The sequence below is a fragment of the Nicotiana sylvestris genome, chromosome 4 (genome assembly GCF_000393655.2).
Source record: "Nicotiana sylvestris chromosome 4, ASM39365v2, whole genome shotgun sequence".
NCBI classification, from domain to species: domain Eukaryota; kingdom Viridiplantae; phylum Streptophyta; class Magnoliopsida; order Solanales; family Solanaceae; genus Nicotiana; species Nicotiana sylvestris.
The window spans coordinates 71187195-71197145 of record NC_091060.1 but is presented as its reverse complement, the minus strand read 5'-3'; positions in this window follow the sequence as shown (position 1 = coordinate 71197145).

Genomic DNA, 9951 nt, shown 5'->3' with positions numbered 1-9951 from the left:
AGTAGGAACGTTTGTTTGCATCACGTGCATTTGACTTTGGAGGCTCAACACAGGGGTTGGGTCTGTCTAAGACAGGTGTACCAAAAAATGAAAATGACCATCCTGATGCATCTTACTTGCTACTACTTGCGCATTTATTTGATTTGGACTTGTGTGTTGACTGGCTTGTGAATATCAGGAATAATATTTTGAAATTGAAGAAAAAAGAAATAGCGGTTAGGGAATTGATTGTTTATTTTTGAAAAAAAAAAATAATACCCAAATACTGTCAAAACTCTGCCGAAATTTTGAGAGAATGAAAAAATGTCTTATTAGTGTGTTTTATTAAAAGCAAGGGAAAAATAGAAGAAAAAAAAAGTCGTTCTATTTGTTTTTCAAAAAAAAAAATATAGAAAAAATAGTTTGTCATGAAAATGAAAATGAAAAAGAGTCTTATTTTAAAATAGTTTTTTATTTGTTTATGAAAATGCCAAAAAAATAAAAATAAAACGAGTCGTGTGTTGAACGTGGGTTTATTATTTGTTCCATATATATATATATATATATATATATATATATATATATATATATATATATATATATATATATATATATATATAATCCAAAAAGTATTTTTCTTTACTTCCAAAATATATATATGTCTTTATTTGTTGCAAAGAGTATTTGTCTTACCAAGAAAATTCAAAGTAAAACTCCAAAAGATATGTCTTGCAAAAATAGATATATATATATATATATATATATATATATATATATATATATATATATATATATATATCTTTATTTGTTGCAAAAATATTTCATTAGAAAGTCTTTTTAATTGTTTTTTTTATTTTTTATTTTAAAAAAAATAATAAAAATATATATAAAAATAAAAATAAAAATATTTTCGTTTAAAAAGAAAAAAAATCCGAAAATATTTTGATTCTTCTTTCAAAATTGAAAAGAAAATTCAAAATTCAAAAAATATTTTTTTAAAAGTATTTCTTTTATTAGAGGTAAAATTCCAAAAAAATATTTTCTTTCTTCTTTAGAATAAGAGAAAACAAATGAAAATTCAGACAAAAAATATCTTCCTTTTACTTTTGCAATTCTCAAAGTCCAAATCAAAAGAAAAGGAATTCTTACAAGTCTTTCTTTCAAAAAGAAAATCAACCAAAAAAATACTTCCTTTCTTCTTTTGAAGCAGTTCTTTCACAAATTCCAATTAAAAAAAATATTAGTTCATTTACTTATTCATGACCTACCCGAACTACGCGGGTTTGATTCTCACCGGATGTGAGATACGTAGGCAACCCTCATCGGGTCCAACCCCCCTTTTGCTAAAAAAGCCAAAAACAAATAAATAAATAAAAAAAAACATGTCATAAATAAGTCGGGTGATGTCCAACCCCACCTTTTGCTAAAATAGCCAAAAGCAAATAAATAAATAATAATAAAAAAAACATGTCAAATTTTAATTTTGTCATAAAGAAGTCGGGTGACGTTGTTTTATCAAGACATAGCCGAATGTTCCCGAAATAGACGCCGGAAGGCTGACTTTGCATTAACAGCCACCCTTGGGTCATTTTTAAGATTTGGTCCAGTTGACCCACACAGCCTTAAAAATCTTCGTCCCCGAGACGTTGAAAGGCCGTGTTTGCAATATTGAGTTTGCTAATTTGGAAAACGATAAAAAGAGTCATGAATAAGTCAGGTAACGTTGTTTTGTCATAAATAGCCGAATGTTCCCGAAAGGGACGCCAGAAGGCAGACTTTGTATAAACAACCACCTTTGGGTCATTGTTTTAGATTTGGTCCAATTGACCCACACAGCCTTAAAAAATCTTCGTCCCCGAGACGCTGAAGGGCTGTGTTTGCAATACTAGGCTTTTATTGTAATTTGAAAAAAAAAACAAGAGTCAGCGGTCAGGTGAATACCGTTTGGATTTTTAGTCAAAAATAAGCTGAGCCAGCTTCGGCAGTATCTTAAACCGTTCTTGCCGAAATAGCCTTAGAGTATCTTTCAATTGTCGAAAGGTTATTTTTGTAAAAGAATGGAAAAGTTTGTAAAGTGTCATAAAATAATCCTCCCCGGCCTCAAACTCATGTGAAATTTGGAAGGGGCCATATTTGCAAAAATAGCCGTTTGGTTGCATTTGACAAACGGGGAAAGGAAGCTGGCCGTTTGTTTTTGAGTTTGTAAATCTTTTGATTAGAATATGCGGGTTGTTTGATTTTCAAGTTTGTAGGTCATCTTTAAACCTTTGAAACCCAGTTGGTTTTAATATGAAAATTAAAAAATAAAATAAAATGTTGAGTATTGTTTATCTTTATTGGTCCGAACTAGGCAAGGTCTGATTCATGCAGGGTCATGATACGTAGGCAATCTCCATAAGATTCGACCACAACAAAAAAATGAAAAAAAAATCGAAAAGGGAAAAATGAAAAAATCGAAAGGAAAAGAAAATACAAAATAGAATAAAATACAAGGGTTCCCAAAGTACTTCAAAGGGGCAAATAAGCAAGCCGGGATGACGCATGTTGTTTGAAGCAAAGCATGTTAGAAACGGTTAACTGCCTAGGAGCATTGCATCCTCAATGTGTTGTTATCAAATCTGTTAAACTCTAAACGCTAACAAGTTTGTTGTTTTCCGAATCTCAAACAGTTAGTTGTTAAAGAATTCTGGCAACACACCCTTACCAAACTAGATCCAAAGGACCGATAACAACAAGCATGACTACTTCAGAGAATAGTACCGAGGAAGAAAGGCCGATGAGCCAGTTGTTAAAGGAAGCGATGGGAAAGATAGAAAGGATGGGACTAGAGATGAATGCAATGCAGCTAGCTCTAGCCAAAGCACAAAAGAGCCCTGAGCCATTGGGGCACATGCCGGAATACCCTCACTCCGCCATCCCATCAACCTCTCCCGACACCAAATGTTCCCACTTTTGTGGGACCCACATCAGCCACCATGCAAAGATCAACCAGCGAGCCATTGTTTCAGGCTCATGATACGCAATACTATCCCCCTGAGCCCACATTCCATTCCACTGAACCACATGCCTACAATCCGCACTTGGAGGTACCGGCAGAGATTGAAAAGCCGGTTAAAGCCCCAGAACAAGATGAGGTATCGAGGAAGTTCAAAAGCCTGGAGCAGTCTTTCAGGAACCTGCACGGATTGGGCAACCAGGTCAGCGTGGCCTACAAGGATCTATGCCCTTTCCCGGACGTCAAACTCCCGGCGGGGTTCAAGATGCCTAAGTTTGATTTATATGAAGGGCACGGTGACCCCATGGCACATTTGCGGGGTTTTTGTAGCAAAATGAGAGGGGCAGGTGGCAAAGATGAGTTGCTGATAGCTTATTTCGGCCAAAGTCTGAGTGGATCGGCACTAGAATGGTATACCAGGCAGGATTCCAGCAGATGGTACATTTGGGATGATCTGGCGCAGGCTTTCGCAGGTCATTTTCAATACAATCTCGAGATAGTCCCTGACCGTCTCACATTGCTAAGGACTGGAAAGAAGCCTGGGGAAAGTTTTCGTGAGTTTGGTTTCCGCTGGAGAGAACAAGCGGCCGGAGTTGATCCTCCCATGAAAGAGGGAGAAATGGTGGACTACTTCTTGCAAACACTGGATCCAACTTACTTTGGTCACTTGGTGACAACGGTTGAGAAATCCTTCAATAAAGTGGTAAAGATAGGGGTCATGATAGAGGAGGGTCTAAGGTCTGACAAAATCCTAAATTACTCAACGCTCAAGGCAACGACCCAGGCTATTCAGAGCGGCGCGGGAGGTGCGCTCGAGGTCGCATCAGTCGAAGCAGGTATTGGGTCCAAATTCAGAGGTCATTCCCCTCACTACCAGCCCAGGCCCAGTCATCCAAATTATCCACACACTCCACACAACCTTCCACAACCCTACTACCCACCATCAGAGCCACTCTTTTCAGCCCATCATGCCCAAGCCTGCCCCCGAGCTCCATATAATCCGCCTCAGTATTATCCTCCGAACAAGGTCCGGTCGCAGGGTCAACCATCAGGTCACCCCCGCTGGCGAGAGCCAGCACCACGTAATGCATTATTTCCTTCACAACGTTTTCAAGCACCCAACGACCCTAGAAAACAGGGGCATGGGGGAAAACAAAGGCAAGGAAACAATTTCACGCCAATTGGGGAGTCCTACGCAAGTTTGTTTGAAAAGCTAAAGCTTTCAGGACTGATTGAGCCGCTCCTTGGCTATACTCCAGACCCATATGCAAAAGGATTCGATCCTGCTGTACGATGCATGTATCACTCTAATGTCCAAGGACATAGCATTGAAGACTGTCGTTCTTTGAAAAAGGAAATAGAAAGAATGATTCAGGAAGGGGCAATTGTGATCGATGACAGTGACAGGGAGCACGCGAATCCTCTTGAGAACTTGTTGACCGATGTTGATGATATTGAAGCTGGTAATGGTCTTGGCAGTATCGATGCAAAGCTTCAGTGGCTAAGATGCCAGTCTTGATAAAGTGGAAGGACGCTCTGTTCCTTGGTTAACAAGAAAGAAGCATTTGGTGGCTTATTTTGTTGTCATTTCTGTTGTCCGGATTATTAAGGTTGTAATTTGGATTTTGTCCTGTGTCAAACCTTCTTATCTTTCCATTTTGTCATAGCAGTTTGTTTTAAATTTTGTCCAGTTTGTGTTAGGATTTTATTCTGGTTGTTTTGTTTGTTTTATTATTCAAACCATTTCGCTGGTAGTCTAATACAAAGCCGGTCTTTTGTTATTTCCAGTCGTCTTTTTGTTTAGTCCTTTTATCATTTTGTTCAATGCCGATTCTAGGGACATGACATGTGCACCCAGTTTGGGCCTAATCTTAAAAGTTAATCATAAAACTCTGGGAAGGTGATCAAAGCATTTAAAGGAAATAAGAACGGTTTGAGATTATTTGGATCCCGAGTCATGTGGAACTAGGGCAAGGAAAACACAAATAAAATCGTTAAAAGCAAGATTCGCCAAATTGGCATGAGGGTCATTCATGATAATGAGAGTGTCGCCCAACGGTGCTTTAGAAATGACAAAGGAAAAAGCAAATGTTTAACATAATTGTCAAGTCTAGCACCATCGGAAGAGACTATAAATCTATTGTTTGATTATGTTGTTTGCACTTGGCATGTCTTGAAGACTGGAATGACGAAGGCATTTTGTTCTGCTACCTAAACACTTTATCCTTCGTTACCTCTTTTAAGCCTTATTTATTTTCTTTCATACCCCTCGTTCGGAATCAGTAGCAACGGAAAAAAAAAAGAGAAAGAAAACAACAAAACGAGAAAAGGCGAAAAAAAAGAAAAGAAAAGAAAAGAGAAATGATAAAAAAAACAAAGGAAAGTCAAATGAAAACAGAGGAATTGGGAACTACGTTTGACCTGATTCCTCAAAGAGGATACGTAGGCGCTTCACGGCTCGGTCATAATTTTGAAAAATGAAAAAAAGATCAATCAATTAAAAATCCCCAAGCAAGAAACTGGGGCAGATGTTGCGTTTGTTGTAAATAAATCTAGTTCCGAAGGTTGTAATTAATAACCCGAAATCGATGCATTTTTGAGCCTTTAATACCCTTTCTTTCTAACCCTATCCAAAACCCACATTACGGTCCCAAGAAAGACCTTCTGATCAGTCTTCAAAAGATGCCAAGTCAGACAAATGAAGAGTCTTACCGGCGAACATAACATTCTGTTCCACAGCAGAAAGGACTCTAATCTCCAGCAGAGAGAGTCATACCGGCAACACTCCAAATCCCCAGCTGGAAAGTGATACAAATGAGAGAGTCTTATCGGTGAAAACCTTCACAGGCACCATAAGGCGATGAAAGCTGAGAGAAAACCAAAATGAGAGAGGCTTGATAGTGAAAACCCTTCGGGCACTACTAGTCGAATAAGATTTGGAATCAGATAGGGAATCGTCAAGGGAAGGTCTTGAAAGACGATTGACGACAGAAGATAGGCCACATGTGCATGTCATGACCAATAGAGTCGGTATCTGCGTTTGATAGATTTTTATTTATAGTTTCTTTTGTTAAAGAGTCATCGTTTCCTTTGTCTTTTATTTTGTTTCTTTTATCTTTCTCCTTTCATAGAAAAATTCCCTAGTAGAGTCTGTTTGGTCAGAACAAGTGAGAATTGACTTCAAAATATGCCATCAGCTTTCCAATTATGCCAGATGAGATCTGACTAGTACACCCAAATGGTATAGCTAGCAAGGAACAAGCGCGAGGCCAATGTCAAGAAAGATATCCCCAGCAAAAGGGAATTGACAAAGGAGTGACGAGTGTCAAGAGGGATATCCTTGCCAAAACCAAGGTTATAAACCTCAAGGCCAAGGCCCGTTGAACAAAGCAAGGAGAGCAGTGAGCATGATTTGGGGAAATTCATACTAGACTAAAAGGTCGGGGAAATGCCAGTTTCCGAGCTATGCCACAAAAGAAGAGGGATATCCCCAGCAGAAAGGGATTATCCCCAGCAAATAATATCATCCCCAACAAGTTGTGCAACGCAGAGCAAGGAAGGAAAAAGGGAAAACCATCCCAGCAGGAGTATCACAACCAACCACCATGTTTTAAACTAACAAATTCTGTTTGATTTGAAGCAGGTAAAGGAAATGGCATTGAGGCCAGAAATGCATGCCACAAGGGATATTATCAAACTGGGGCAGAAAATTTTCCTTCCATTAAGAAGATTTTCTGGAAGTCAGGTACCCATTCGGGGAAGAATAAAGATAACACCAGTCTCAAGGGAAGTGGTCTTTAAACCAATGTTGCCCCCAACATAATAAGTTTCAATGGAGGAATTCGTTCCCCAGCAAATGGATGAAACTTGAGCTTAGAAAAAGCAAGAGGCCAGCATCATTCCCAACAGCCTTCCGAAGAGTGAAGCACTAGTTCTGAAGGAATCAGAATCCCCCAGCAGTGTTATCCTCAACAGCGCTATCCCCAGCTGATAACATTTTATCCCCCAACAGGTAAGTAAATAATTCCTCAGCAGTGTTATCCCCAACAAGTTTTCGAGGTAAGACATTTTTCAAGTTTTTTTCTTTGGGTTCATCCGCCCTCGAATAGGATATGTCGGGTTCATCCGCCCTCGAATAGGATATTTCGGGTTCATCCGCCCTCGAATAGGATATGTCGGGTTCATCCGCCCTCGAACAGGATATGTCGGGTTCATCCGCCCTCGAACAGGATATGTCGGGTTCATCCGCCCTCGAACAGGATATGTCGGGTTCATCCGCCCTCGAACAGGATATGTCGGGTTCATCCGCCCTCGAACAGGATATGTCGGGTTCATCCGCCCTCGAACAGGATATGTCGGGTTCATCCGCCCTCGAACAGGATATGTCGGGTTCATCCGCCCTCGAACAGGATATGTCGGGTTCATCCGCCCTCGAACAGGATATGTCGGGTTCATCCGCCCTCGAACAGGATATGTCGGGTTCATCCGCCCTCTTTACTATTAGGCGCCCACCTGCATAACAAGGGAATACATTTCATGTCTTTACCAACAGGCGCCCACCTGAATAACGAGAGGGATACTTTTATGTCTTAGTTTAGACAGGCGCCCACCTGAATAACGAGAGGAATACTTTTTGTCTGTGCATTTCATATTTTAGGCGCCCACCTGTATAATAAGGGAATACATTCCACGTCTTTACCCATAGGAGATGCATTTCCTCCTAAGTTTGTTTTTGTTTCACCCATAGGAGATGCATTTCCTCCTAAGTTTGTTTTTTACCCATAGGAGATGTATTTCCTCCTAAGTTATTTTTACCCATAGGAGAGGCATTTCCTCCTAAGTTTAGTTTTACCCATAGGAGATGCATTTCCTCCTAAGTTTGTTTTTTACCCATAGGAGATGTATTTCCTCCTAAAGTTTATTTTTACCCATAGGAGATGCATTTCCTCCTAAGTTTGTTTAGTTTCACCCATAGGAGAGGCATTTCCTCCTAAGTTTGTCTTTACCCATAGGAGATGTATTTCCTCCTAAAGTTTATTTTTACCAATAGGAGACGCACTTCCTAAGTTTAGTTTCACCCATAGGAGAGGCATTTCCTCCTAAGTTTAGTTTCAACCAATAGGAGACGCACTTCCTAAGTTAAGTTTCACCAATAGGAGACGCACTTCCTAAGTTAAGTTTCACCAATAGGAGACGCAATTCCTAAGTTAAGTTTCACCAACAAGAGACGCACATCCTAAGTAAGTTTCACCGACAGGAGACGCACATCCTAAGTTAAGTTTCACCAACAGGAGACGCACATCATAAGTTAGTTTCACCAACAGGAGACGCATATCCTAAGTAAGTTTCACCAACATGAGACGCACATCCTAAGTTAAGTTTCACCAAGAGGAGACGCACATCCTAAGTAAGTTTCACTAAGAGGAGACGCACAACCTAAGTAAGTTTCACTAGAGGAGACGCACTTCCTAAGTTAGTTTCACCAAGAGGAGACGCACGTCCTAAGTAAGTTTTACCAATAGGAGACGCACTTCCTAAGAATAGTTTTACCAATAGGAGACGCACTTCCTAAGTTTAGTTTTTCCCAATAGGAGACGCACTTCCTAAAGTTATTGTACCCAATAGGAGACGCACTTCCTTAAGTTTAGTTTTGCCCATAGGAGACGCACTTCCTAAGTTTACTTTTACCCCATAGGAGACGCACTTCCTAAGTTTACTTTTACCCCATAGGAGACGCACTTCCTAAATTAAGATTTCACGCATAGGAGACGCACTTCCTAAATTATTTTCATTCATAGGAGACGCACTTCCTAGTTCAAAATCATTAAGGTTTCACCCATAGGAGACGCACTTCCTAAGACTATTTTACCCCTAGGAGACGCACTTCCTAAGTTTAATTTCATGCATAGGAAACGCACTTCCTGAATTAAGTTTTCATTATTAGGAGACGCACTTCCTAGTCTGGTTCGCTCAGGTTATACTTTTGCTTTAGGAGACACACTTCCTAGTCTGGTTCATTTAAGATTTCATTCGTAGGAGACGCATTTCCTAGTTTGAGTCATTGAGATTTTACCCATAAGAGGCATACTTCCTAATATTGATAGTCCATTTATAGGAGACGCACTTCCTAGTTTGGCTTTTTCAGATTATATTTTATTTCAGGAGACGCACTTCCGGAATTGAGATTTCACCCTTAGGAGATGCACCTCCTAGTTTGATTCATTTTAAGTTCGACCATAGGAGACGCACTTCCTAGTCTAGTTTATTGAACTTTTACCTGTAGGAGACGCACTTCCTAATCAAGGTCTTTCAAGTTTTTTTAGGAGACGCACTTCCTAAAATCGAGATTTTATTCATAGGAGACGCACTTCCTAGTTCTAGTCACTGAAGTTTTCACCCCAAGGAGACGCACTTCCTAGTTTAGTTCATTCCGATTCAACCATAGAAGAAGCACTTTCTAGTTTGAGTCATCGAGGTTTTTATTTTAGCAGACACATTTGCTAGCAAGAGTTTTTGGTTTTACTCGTAGGAGATGCACATCCTAGTCTAGTCTTTAGTTTACTCTCATCATTGCATCAGTAGTATAAATAGGTTACAATTTTGCTAACGACTCACAAATCTTCCCAGTGCAAACTGAGGTTAGGAAATTTTCGTTTGTTTTGTTTGTTTTGGTGGTAGGATCTCGCCTGGAAAATAGAGGTTGTTAAATTCAAGATGATGAAGCCAGACGCCCACCTGTATAACGAGAGGAATACTTTTCAGTTTTCACATTTCATGCCAGGCGCCCACCTGTATAACGAGAGGAATACATTTAGTCTTTACATTTCAAGCTTTGAAGTTGGGAGCCCGCCCAGATAACAGAGGCATACATTTCAGCATTAATTTTCAAGTATTGAAGTTGGGAGCCCGCCCATACAACAGAGGCACACATTTCAAGATCAAGTCAGAGGACAATAAAACAGAGGGTTACAACAGGA